The 12,060-nt window shown below is 46.9% G+C and overlaps 1 long non-coding RNA gene across 1 annotated transcript in view; it reads left to right on the top strand.

Moving 5' to 3' along the window:
* LOC136378559 (uncharacterized) overlaps positions 1-12,060 on the top strand; it is a 510,347-nt gene that overhangs the window by 461,479 nt on the left and 36,808 nt on the right. The window lies entirely within an intron of this gene.

Below are 12,060 nucleotides of genomic sequence, written 5' to 3'. Positions count from 1 at the left end.
CGAAATGCATGTCCAGACCTGACTGGAGATTTCCCAAGCATCACCCCACGCTGAGAACTCTGGTATTTCTATTCTAGACACTGTCTACAACAGAGAAGCAATAAAGTAAAAATTACATAAGCATAGTTATCACTCACTCATTTATTTATTTATTTATTGATCATTTCCCACTAGCCAGGCTGTGGTTAGCTCTGGGGATACAACATTAATAGCCAGAGTTACACATTCAGCCAATAACCAATCAATCTTCAGAGGCATCCTGAACATCTTCTGTATTAGTTTCCTATTGTTGCTATAACAAAACCCACAAACTTTTAGTGACTTAAAATACAAATGTATGATTATCTTACAGTCCTGGAGGTCCAAAGTCTAAAATGGGTTTCACTGGGAGAAGTCAAGGAGTAGCAAGAGCTGCTCTCTCCTGAGTCTCTTTAGGTCAGATCTCACACTCAAGCTGGTGACCCGCGCTCGAGCCAGCGACTTCAGGGTTTCCAATCTGGGTCCTCAGAGTCCCAGGTCGATGCTCTATCCACTGTACCACTGCCTGGTCAGGGTTCTTTCTTTCTTTCTTTTTTTTTTTTTTCATTTTTCCGAAGCTGGAAACTGGAAGGCAGTCAGACTCCCTCATGCGTCTGACCAGGATCCACCCGGCACGCCCACCAGGGGGCGATGCTCTGCCTATCTGGGGCATTGCTCTGTTGCATCCAGAGCCATTCCAGTGCCTGAGGCAGAGGCCACAGAGCCATCCTCAGCACCCGGGCCATCTTTGCTCCAATGGAGCCTCGGCTGCGGGAGGGGAAGAGAGAGACAGAGAGGAAGGAGAGGGGGAGGGGTGGAGAAGCAGATGGGCGCTTCTCCTGTGTGCCCGGGCCGGGAATCCAACCCAGGATTCCTGCACGCCAGGCCGAATCTCTACCACTGAGCCAACCGGCCAGGGCCTCTTTCTTTCTTTTTTTAAGAGAAGTTTCTGATAGAACACATATATGTTCACATGTTCAAGGATTCTCTTCGCAGCATTGTTTACAATATCAAAAAATTGGATACAACTTCAATGACCATTAATGGTGACAAAGTTTAAAAATATATATATTATAGTAAATGTATGAGATGGAAAGCTTTGCAAGAGTTTCTCAAAGGTGCTGGGACACTAGAGAGATGGCACGTAGCACCAACAAGTGAGCAAGTAGCATCCGTTCCTGGACCGGGGGCGCTTTACTCTCTTGTGCTTTGTGCCAAAGGGTCAAGTATATAGAGATAGCCTCATTTTTCAAAGATTAACTAGACATTAGTATTTGCAGAGGAAAAAAACCTGTGAGTGTAGCTACCAAATGTGAAAGTGTTCATATAAATATTTAGGCGATACAATTCCTGGTGGACTTCTGCTTTTTATTTGGCCTCGTTCTGCACTGTTTAAATTTCTCCACTAACATGATCGACTCCTGCAATATAAAATTAGCATAGATTTGGTTGGGGTGGGAGACAGACAGATGTGTGTCTTCTCTGTAAGGTTTCACCGCACCACCTTGTGGTTCATCTCAGTACCGAAGTCCAGTTCTCCAGGACAAATAATAACATAAATAGTCACAGCAATGTCTTGGCAAAGTTCAAAGTGGGAAGTACGTTACAGAAGCCGGAGAGAAACACCTTAAACGTGCTCACCCCTCTGTCCTTCCGGTGCCCTCCACACCAGAGCCTGGCACAACGCCTTCTCTCCCCCACTCTCCCAAAACCACCCCCAAATTCCCAAAGAACTCCGGTTCAGCTTTCTTCTCTGGGGACCCTTCTATGTTCTTTCCTCATCTAATTCTCCCGTCCTCCAAATACAAATTGATTTGGTCTTTTTGGATTTCATGTTCAGTTCTCCACTTACAGGCAAACCCAAAAGCGATGGGGTAAGGGGAAGCAGGCATATTTATCCAAGCCCAGCATCTGTGTATGTAACGCGTGCCCCTCCTATAGAGGGGCTGTGCCCACACCTCCGTGTGCCACGACGAGCCGCCTCAGGAACTACCGCCGGAAACAGGAAACCACGGGCAGGAAGAGGTAACAAGGATCTCCTGTGTTGTTACCATGTAAAAAGCACAGGCAAATACACATTTGAACATAGTCAGTAATACACCTCATGCTCTTTGGAAATCAAAGAACAGTAGTTATCAACTGTGTTCATCATTTCAGAAGTTATTTTCCCCACTGTCAAAACAGAGTCTGGGGAAATGGCTATGCAAATGCATCAGAGCCAGTTATTAAACTTTGCCCGTTCCTGGACCGAGTGCACTTTACTCTCTTGAGCATGTGCCAAAGGGTCAGCACAAAAGCATTGGGCGGTTATCTCATGTGCCATTAACCCTATTTTACATAATTATTATTTAAGCAAACTGACATTCTTGTGCTGGCTAGCAGCCAGTTTTCCTCTCTAGACCAGAACTTGCGCAGAAGAGCAGACAAGTGCTCTAGCCATTACTAGTAACCGTGGCTGACATTCCTTCCGAGGAAAACGGTGCCCAGTTATAAGTAAAACGTTAAATGGAAATGTGTCTGGAACCTGTCACCTTCAATACAGTCACACAGCTTTTCATAACTGACTTCTGCTCTCAAATATAGTTCCTGGGAGCAGATTCTGAAAAAGAAAGGGAACACATAAGTCACTGGCCCATGTAAAGGTACGAGCCCCACCCACCACCGTCACCACCAATGTAAGGCCCAGAACGGGGACAGGAGTGAGGACACCAAGATCAACCTTTATCTTCTTCACCAATTGCTTCAAGCTGACCCTGAGAGATCCCTTTCTTGGACTCCTGCCAACTGACCCTCATAAAATAGCATCATCGGGATGGGCAGCCATTGTGGGCACTCCTATGCACATGGAGATGTCTGCATCCCACGCTGCAGAGAGCTGGCGTCTGTGGGACTTCCTCAGTGTCTTCCCCTGTACGTTCTGAAGAACAGAGTCAGTGCTCATTGAATCCCAAATATATCAAGTCCCAGTATTTTGTGATTGGAGACTTAGCCAAAAATATCCAATGAAAAGAGTTGTCTCTGGAACAGAGCAAAAGCATGAACAATGTGTTTGTAAAGATATACAACTATTCATAAACTATTTTTAAAAACGGATAAAGTTCTGTTTTTTCATAACCAAAAGAAGCCACCAGAAGAGTTAGTTCTGTCTAGCATAAAATTAAAGATGAAAAATATTTTTTCAATACTGTTCTTTATTTATTAGGCATGTACCAGTTTATTCCACATACAAGATTGTTTTTCATATATACAAGAATTTTTAAATATATACAAGATGTTTTACCAGGTGCAGAAATAAAAGTGAAGAAATAAGAAAAAAAAAAGATAAAGGGAAGTCAAGAGTGAGTTTCACACAGAAAAAGGGTGCAGCAGGCTGTTAATAAGGATCTCAAATTTGGGATTGATGTCTCAAAAAGCAAGACTTTCACGAACAAGTCTGAGAAAACATTAGGGAGTTATAGTTTGTATTTGGGGAACTGGTCATAGTGTGGGAAGATGAAGAGACAAATGGTTAAACCTCTGCTCTTATCTCAGAACAAGAAGTTGTGATATATCTTGGGAGAATTCAGCCAAGTCATTTTTCTTCCTTATTTGAATGGACCTTACTCAAGTCTGTGTTAGCAGGTGTGCCTCTGAGGGATGACAAAGTGCAACAATTAAATATCTCTATCTGATGACAGAATGACAAAGCCATCTGTAGGGAACAAATGGATGGCAGAAATGAAGGCTCCTATCTTCCAATATAGGCACACTGGAATTAGAACTTTAACATACAGATGTTGAAGGAACATAATTCAGTCTATAACATGTCATTACTGCAAACACACAAAGGTAGAGTAGTTTGAACAGAACATGTAGTATTAAGAGAGCTCCCAACCAGAATCAAAAGAATCTCTAGGAATAAAATTAGGAAGATTTGAAATATGATTTATGCATCCTATGATATATAGCAACCACTGTACTTGAGACCATGCGTTCCACAAATTACAAGGTTTACAAGTGAATGAAAGAAAAATCATGTGTTGAGTCATAAAATTCAGACACCAAAATATATATAAATATACATATGTATACCTAACATATTCGCATATAGATATACACACACAAACATATGTATATGTATCCACATATATAGGTGTGTAAAAATTGTATATAATATATAATATATTAACCTGATATGTATATATGTATGTATATATAACAGATGCATAATCTATAACATGAATAAATATGACAAACTATAATACAGAGGAATAACATGTAAACATATACAATATACACATTATATATATAAATACATACATACATTATATCTACTCATTCTAACACTATTTATTAGCGTACTATAAGGTGTACCAAAGCCCTGTGATTCATTCAAAGCATGTTTTTTCAGCCTACAATCTGAATCTAAATACTGTATTCTCTCAGAAATGAATGCAAAAGATCAAGTAGATAAATAAACCAAAAACTTTTCTTTCAAGTCTAAATCATGTTAGGTTAGCCAGTATAGCAAATTAAGCAGAGCTGCCTCTTCTCAAAATGCCCTCGCCAATGGGACAGAATAAATGTTTCATAGATAAAACCAAAGGGATTTGTGAGAGGACGTAACGTATACTTACCGGACCGCCTTCCTCTGTTATCAACTCCCTTTACCCTTACCTCATGGAGTCATACCGAACAGAGCGACTCGAACAACCCGGGAGGAGACGGTCAGTTTCTCCCCTAGTTGGTGACCATATTTATTGTAAATTGTAAAATGGGCCCTGTTGGGCAGATAAAATGTATTATGCTCACTTTGTTAAAGATGATGCTGCCCACGTGGAGGCCGTCGCCCAGGTGATATTAATGTGTGTTGGGGGCAGGCTGTGGGCAGGCAGAATCCTTGTAGCCTGGGGCTTGGTTTTAGGACTAAACCTTTCCCACCCTTTTTGATGTGGGGTGGTACAATCCCATCATGCCTCAGAGAAGTGACTTTGTATTAGAGACTTCCCTATTTTGTATATTGGATTAAAGGTTTAGATTTCTACGCTATAAAATGGGGGCGGAACAGGAGCTTTCTCTCTTGGTTCCTGAGATTATCATCAAAGGAGAGAGCAGAGAGAGGCCATGTGGCCAGTAGAAGCAGCCAAGATGGCAGAGTGCTGAGAGAGAAGCCAGTTTGGGCAGAGTTTGTGCAGGGAGAAGGAAGGAGATGGGGAACAGAGGTGAATAAGTCTGGTGAGCTAGAAACCTTTGATTCTAGGAAACTCAGATAAATCAGTAGCTTTGTGAGCACTGAATGTGAGTGGGTTTTGGAGCCCAGTGTGTGTTTTTTGCTTGCCCGCCGGGTGCAAGCTAGGATTAAAGACTATGGCCCATCAGTTTTTGGCTCTGTTGTTTCTTTACCGACTGTCTAAATCTAATGCGAACCTGCATGAGCCGGGCTGCTGTGATAGTGGCCCTGGCCGTGCCTCCTGGCTTTATAGGCCCCTTTGTACTGTGTCCCAAATCTCTCAGAGAACAGAAGTCACTGTGTGTTGTTCCGTCATGTTAACAGTCCGCTGGGGCTGCCATGACAACATCCCGTGGACAGGGGGCTGGAACAACAAACGTTTATGTTCACAGTTCTGGAGGCTGGAAGACCTGGATCAGACTGCCATGGTGGCCGGGTTCTGGGGAGGACTCCCTTCCTGGTTTGCAGATGGTCACCTTCTTGCTGTGTCTCCATGTGGCAGAGAGAGAGCCCTGGGGTCTCTTACTCTCCTAAGGGCACCAGTCTCTGCGTAAGCCCCCCAGCCTCGGGACCTCACTTAAACCCAGTTACCTTCCACAGGCCCCGTTCCAAGTGCTGTTGTCTGTCTTCTTGGAGTATCTGTCTCCAACTGTCTCCACTTGTCAAAACCTCACTAATTCCTCAGAACACACCCCCGTGTCATGTCTTTCTTGAAGCTATTTCCCCTTTACAGCCAGTCCCCATGCAGAGTCCCTCCTGCCGTGACACGCAACGTCAAGCTGGGTCGACACGGTTATCATTATTCTGACCTGTGTTCATGATTATCCGTGTAAAACTGAATTGTAAATCACACCAGGGCATAATTATCTGTGTGTCATTGGCTGTCACATAGCTCAGGCCCATGGAAACCATGATCGACGCTAGTTTAATAAAAATAGCTCTAAGAATAAAACAAGGGAAACTGCTCAGAGTTTATTTTGGCATTTTATTAAGAGATTTTTTTTTTTTTTTTTTAGGAGAGCACCTAGAAAGACGCTATGGCCACAGAGAGGACAGAACTTATGGTGCAGACAAGAAGACTTAATGCACAGACAGAAGAAAACAGGAGAAATCATTACCACATTTTGCTGAGCTCAAGAATCAATATGGCCTCCATCTTTTTCCTTGGGTGACATTGTATAAAATGTCCATGTGACGGCCTTAAAAATAAAAAAGTGAGTTGAAGTTAGAACATAAGCACCAAGGAAGAAAGTGCCACACAGCCCAGGTGGACGGGAGGCAATGGGGAGCGGACAGACGGATGGACAGAAGCCTTCATTAGGGCGCAGTGGGCCCCAGCAGCACCTGTCCCGGGGCCCCCAACTGCGCCTGTTCGGGCACCGGGGACCGTAGCAGGGCCTGTTCCAGGACCTCTAGCAGCAGCAGTTTGGGAAGCAGCAGACCTGGCAGCACTTCCGCTGACAGCAGCCCTTCCCGCAGCCGCAGCCGCACGAGCCGCAGCCACCGTAGCGGCGGCGGCAGCAGACCACGGGGACGCTGCAGCAGCCCCCGCAGCAGCCGTAGCAGCAGGGGCAGCAGCTGGAGCAGCAGCCCACCCGGTAGCATCCGCAGCCGCCGCAGCCACCACCGCAACCGCCACCGCAGCCGCCACCGCAGCCACCACAGCGACCACCACCGCAGCCGCCACAGCGACCACCACAACCACAGCACCCCATGGTGTCAGCAGAGAGGATCAGGAGAGGTGAGCAGGGATTCTCAGGAGGTGAGCAGGTCTGATGCCCCTCCTGCTGGGGGCGCCCTTATATACCGTCCTGGGGAGGGAGGGGGAGGGCACATGACCACTTCCTTGTTGTTCTTTGGCTCAGTTTACATGGAAGATCCGTCACCTGCTATTTACTTCCCTTTTAGATGTCAGCACACATTTTCAGTTTTGTTCATTCTTTTCTCATAAACTATGTCCCAGTGTGAGGAACAAGGGCCTGGAAGTTCCAGGGAAGCAGTGTGGGGACCAGGCTGTCAGCAGCACGGCAGACTTCTCTGTGCTCACGGGCAGGGGACGGGGGACCTGTCGGGGGACTCACAGACCACACACCATGGGCAGCCGCTGGGCCAGGTGACCTGTGAGCTGCGAGGGGTGGGCTCGGGGAGGTTAAGGCACAGCCCCAGCCCACAAAGAGCCTGCAGGACAAAGGAACACTGGGAGCTGGGGTGTGACAACAGCAACATGGTCAAAGGCCACTCCCAAGGCCGCATGCATCGTGGGCTGTGTCGATAGGGGGATATGTTTACTTTTACCCTCCTCGTTTGGAGCTGAGCACTGTGATGTGTCTTCTCCCTCCTGGACTCTAATGACATTTTAGAAACAGAAATAAGTCCTCTCACAAGCCTGCATTTTCATGATGTAATAGTTACTGTGTTTTGCTCTGGGTGGGAAACAACAGTATGTCCTTGATTATATGATATCAGTTGGTGTCTGAGAGCAACAGCCCTGTGCCCAGTGGCCTGACCTCGGGGACATTGGAGCAGGGCAGATCCCTTGAGGAACTGCAGGGGCTGAGAGCAGAGATACAGGAGAGGCCCGGGAGCAGGGAAGGAGTTTGTAGCGGTGAGGGCGCTGTGTGTGGCCCTGCAGATCCTGACGGGTATGAGCGATGGTGACCAATACTAACGCTGAAAAACATAAGGCAAAAAATAAAAAACCGATGCGAGTGAAAGTGGGCTCTTTATCAGGCCTGCTGACGTGGGAGCCCCTCTGGCCGCCCTGAGAGCTCAGGGGACCTGGACGGGACATCTGGGGGCTGTCAGGTCACCCGGCTTCATCCTGTATCAGGCTTGCTGCTCGGAGCCCATCTTCCCCGTCTGCTGGGATTGTTCTTCAGGAACTTGAGTGAGAGGAAATACTGTGCTGTCCCTAGGGCTGATGGCATTGTTAGTGACGATCCCCAACCATGTGAGGGGTGAGTGGACCAGAAAGAGCCCTTCCGCTGCTGCTGGGGGGGGGGAGTCTTTAACGTCGAGGGGGGGCACCGTGGGGCTGGAGATTTGTGAGTACGTGTGAGAGCTTTGAAGGACACAGAATCAGCAGCATCTGGTGGAAGACTAGACATGGGGCTGGGAGAAAGGAGGATTCAAAGACAACCTTCTCCAACTTGATGGGGGAGGTGCAGTGGAGAAGAACTCTCCTGTGTTCCTGGTGGTTGGTGGTTGGTGGTTGGGCAGGGACGATTACGACAAGTCTGGGGCCTGTGACATTGGGGATGCCTCTGAGTTGCCCATGGGGGGAGCAGGGAGTCACCAGATGACCATCGAAGGGTTTGGAGTCCGGAGGGACTCTAAGCTGGAGGCACACTTTGCAGAGCAAGTCTGGCGAGGCACCTGAGGAAACTGAAACCGCGGGTGTGGACGTGAGCACACAGTGAGGGAGACACAGTGAGAGAAGGCAGCACGGATGAAGACTTTTCACGTAAAAGTCAGGGTTTAAGGAAAATGAAAGGGGTCATTGATTTTTAAAACGGTCCAAATCCCCTTAGAAGTCTATCTGAACACATAGAACAACTTCACGAGACCTAAAATGGCCATGGTACTGAGGTATGAGTTCCGCAGGAGTAGGAAGTAGGAGCTGTAGAAACTTGTGAAAGAAAATGTTGTTGCCTTTGGATGTCCCGATGGCCTCTCCCTCAGCTCGGAAGTTTCTGGTAGGCGGAGTGGTTTCCACTGACCACACGGAGGGACAGCCACGGGGGCTGGGGGGAGGAGACGCAGCCTCCAGGGCCTTCTTCATGCCGAAGTTCAAAGATTCAGCTGAGTCTCCATGACAACGAACACCCCCTCCGACAGGTAGCATCTCTGGCCTTGTGTCTAACGTGACCCTCAAGAGAAAAGCTGAAATTAGAAAACGCCAAATATAGTTCAGGAGAATGTAAACAGCAATAACCCTGGATAACCCTAGCTTTCTGGTCAGCAAACTGCGGCTCACGAGCCACATGCGGCTCTTCCACAAAATACCACGTGTGGGCGCTACCTCAATAAGGAATGCACCTACCTATATAGTTTTAAAAATTTGGCTCTCAGAAGAAATTCCAATCGTTGTACTGTTGATATTTGGCTCTGTTGACTAATGAGTTTGCCGACCACTGCATAGATGGAAACTGGAGTGACAACAACGAGGAAGTGACCACTGATCATGTGTCCTGGGTCACTCCCTCTCCCTTTTCCCAGGACGGTATATAAGGGCGCCCCCAGCAGGAGGGGCATCAGACCTGCTCACCTCCTGAGAATCCCTGCTCACCTCTCCTGATCCTCTCTGCTGACACCATGGGGTGCTGTGGTTGTGGTGGTCGCTGTGGCGGCTGCGGTGGTGGTCGCTGTGGTGGCTGCGGTGGTGGCTACGGTGGCGGCTGCGGTGGCGGTTGCGGTGGCGGCTGTGGCGGCTGCAGATGCTACCGGGTGGGCTGCTGCTCCAGCTGCTGCCCCTGCTGCCACGGCTGCTGCGGGGGCTGCTGCAGCGTCCCCGTGGTCTGCTGCCGCCGCCGCTACGGTGGCTGCGGCTCGTGTGGCGGCGGCTGCTGTCAGCGGAAGTGCTGCCAGATCTGCTGCTTCCCGAGCTGCTGCTGCTAGGGGGCCCGTCCTCTGGGGTCAGAGATGCCCGGGGCTTTGCTTACAGCGCCTGGTAAGACTCTCCTCCGTCTTCCTCCCACTGCTTCCTGCTGTCCGGGTGCCCAGCGCTTTGGAATTGCTCGTCTGTTCCCTGCGGTCTGAAGGTGCAGGGCTGGTTCTCTCTCTCCGTCCTGGTATCATGACATCAATTTCTCCCTCCTGTATCTTCTAGAATTTAGCATCAAGGAGTGTCTATTCTCTCTCATCTTTGGAATCCTGTCTCTATTAAGAAAAAAGATAATAGACCACCATGTATGTTGATTAAGGGGTGGGTACACAGACACCCCCATCAAAAATCTATTTCTATTATGAGTTTAACAAAATGAAGTCATGATACTTAATATTTCATTTTACTGAAAAATTTATTTATGTTGAAATTTTTGTTCTTTTGTACTGTATATGCACTATCTTTTTTCCAATTTGTATGTCCCTGTAAAAAAAAAAAAACTCTCAATAAAAAAAATATATTTTCTATTCTAATGTGTCTCTCTGTTCTGTAAGATGTCCCCCCCCCCATGGGTGAGTACAATGGAACAAAAGGTGAAGGGTGATATTTAAAGATGAGGGATAAGTTTCAGATAATAGGTCCCACCCTGTCCTATAATGGCTTCTACAAAAGAGATTGAAATGTGGTCGTCAGTGTCACCGAGGGAAATTCCTGTGCTCTCAGGATGTCTGCGTCTGCAACTGAGTTCTGGTTGGAATAAGTGTCGCCCAGCCCTAGCTTCACTCCAGCATGCCACGTGACTTTTTACTCACCTATTCATTCAGCAAGTAGGTGAGTGCTATATTTGGCAAGGTATTCAGCCAAGCACTAGAGATCTAAACATAAACAAACCTTTGCCTCAAAGGGTAGAGGGTAACAGAGAGAGTCAATGTCAATGACAATACAGCATCCCATGTCAGATTGTTTTTCCCTGGTCAACCTTTCTCCATTCCTACATCAACGATTTTAATAGACTTTTGGGTCCATTGATGCAATCAGATCATTGAGTATCAACATAAGAAGCTCTCAATTCATTTTCTGGGTAAGCTGACCAAGTGAAGGGTGTGTACTTTCTATAGGGCTTTTCGTTGGATATCCCAGCAGCATTTGATGAAGCTGACCATTCCCTTCTCCCTAATACGCCCACCCAGCCCATTTCTTTCCTCCTTCTTCACAACTCCTTCCTCCCACTTCTCTCACTGCTGCTGCCCTCCAGCCTGGGCTGTAGGCTCTTTCCCAGTATGGACGCCCCCAAGGCTCAGACCCTAGCCTTCTCCTCCATTATTCTGCATCTTCATCTGATCTCTGTCATTTTTTCTTTCCCATAGCACTTACCTCTTTCAAACATACCATAAAATCCATGAATTTATCACGTTTAGTCTAGGCATTCCCACCGCCTCACCCCATGTCCAAACTGGAACACCCACTCTACAAAGCAAAGAGTTCTCACTCTCTTGTTCACTGATGTTATCTCGAGCACCTAGAACAGCAGCTGGCACATGGTACCATACTCAACAAATAACTAATTAGTGAGTAGGTTATTTTTAAACTCTTTTAATTATGGGAAGTGCCACACACACACAAAAGTGTAAAATAGTGCAATAAATCCCCAAGAACCATCACCCAAGTCAACAGTGATCAACACATGCCCCAACTCCGGCCATCTATGACATCACCCACATCCCTCCTACCACTGGATCATATGGACCCAAAATGAGACCTCATAGCAATTCATCGGCAAGTATGTTTACTTTTCTATGCCTGAATGAATTCCTCATCACCTCCTTCTGGTGTCGACTATGTCTATGAGATATCAAAGACACACAGAAGTAAACTTCTCAAGGTCCAAACTGAGGGTGTCTCTTGATGAGAGATGTGAAGGAAATCATGACATCCTCAACCTTTAAGAAAATGTCCCAATGATCTCTGGGAAGGCCCCCAAATTTACAAGGGCACCTGTCCCACTATGAACTGGGCATTCTCGCTCCCAAGGTGCATCCTAGTAACTTATAGGCAGATTTTTGCAAATCACAGGAGAGTGAGAATATAAAACCCAAACCAATAAGACACCTGGGGGAGTTAATCAACCTCATTTCCATCAGTAGCACTCAGAAACCAAGCAGTGTTTATCTTGGGGGAGGGTTTTGCATTTTCACCAACAGCTAAACAATGATTTTTTTGTTTGTTTGTT

The sequence above is a fragment of the Saccopteryx leptura genome, chromosome 7 (genome assembly GCF_036850995.1).
Source record: "Saccopteryx leptura isolate mSacLep1 chromosome 7, mSacLep1_pri_phased_curated, whole genome shotgun sequence".
NCBI classification, from domain to species: domain Eukaryota; kingdom Metazoa; phylum Chordata; class Mammalia; order Chiroptera; family Emballonuridae; genus Saccopteryx; species Saccopteryx leptura.
This window is presented reverse-complemented; position numbering and strand designations above follow the sequence as displayed.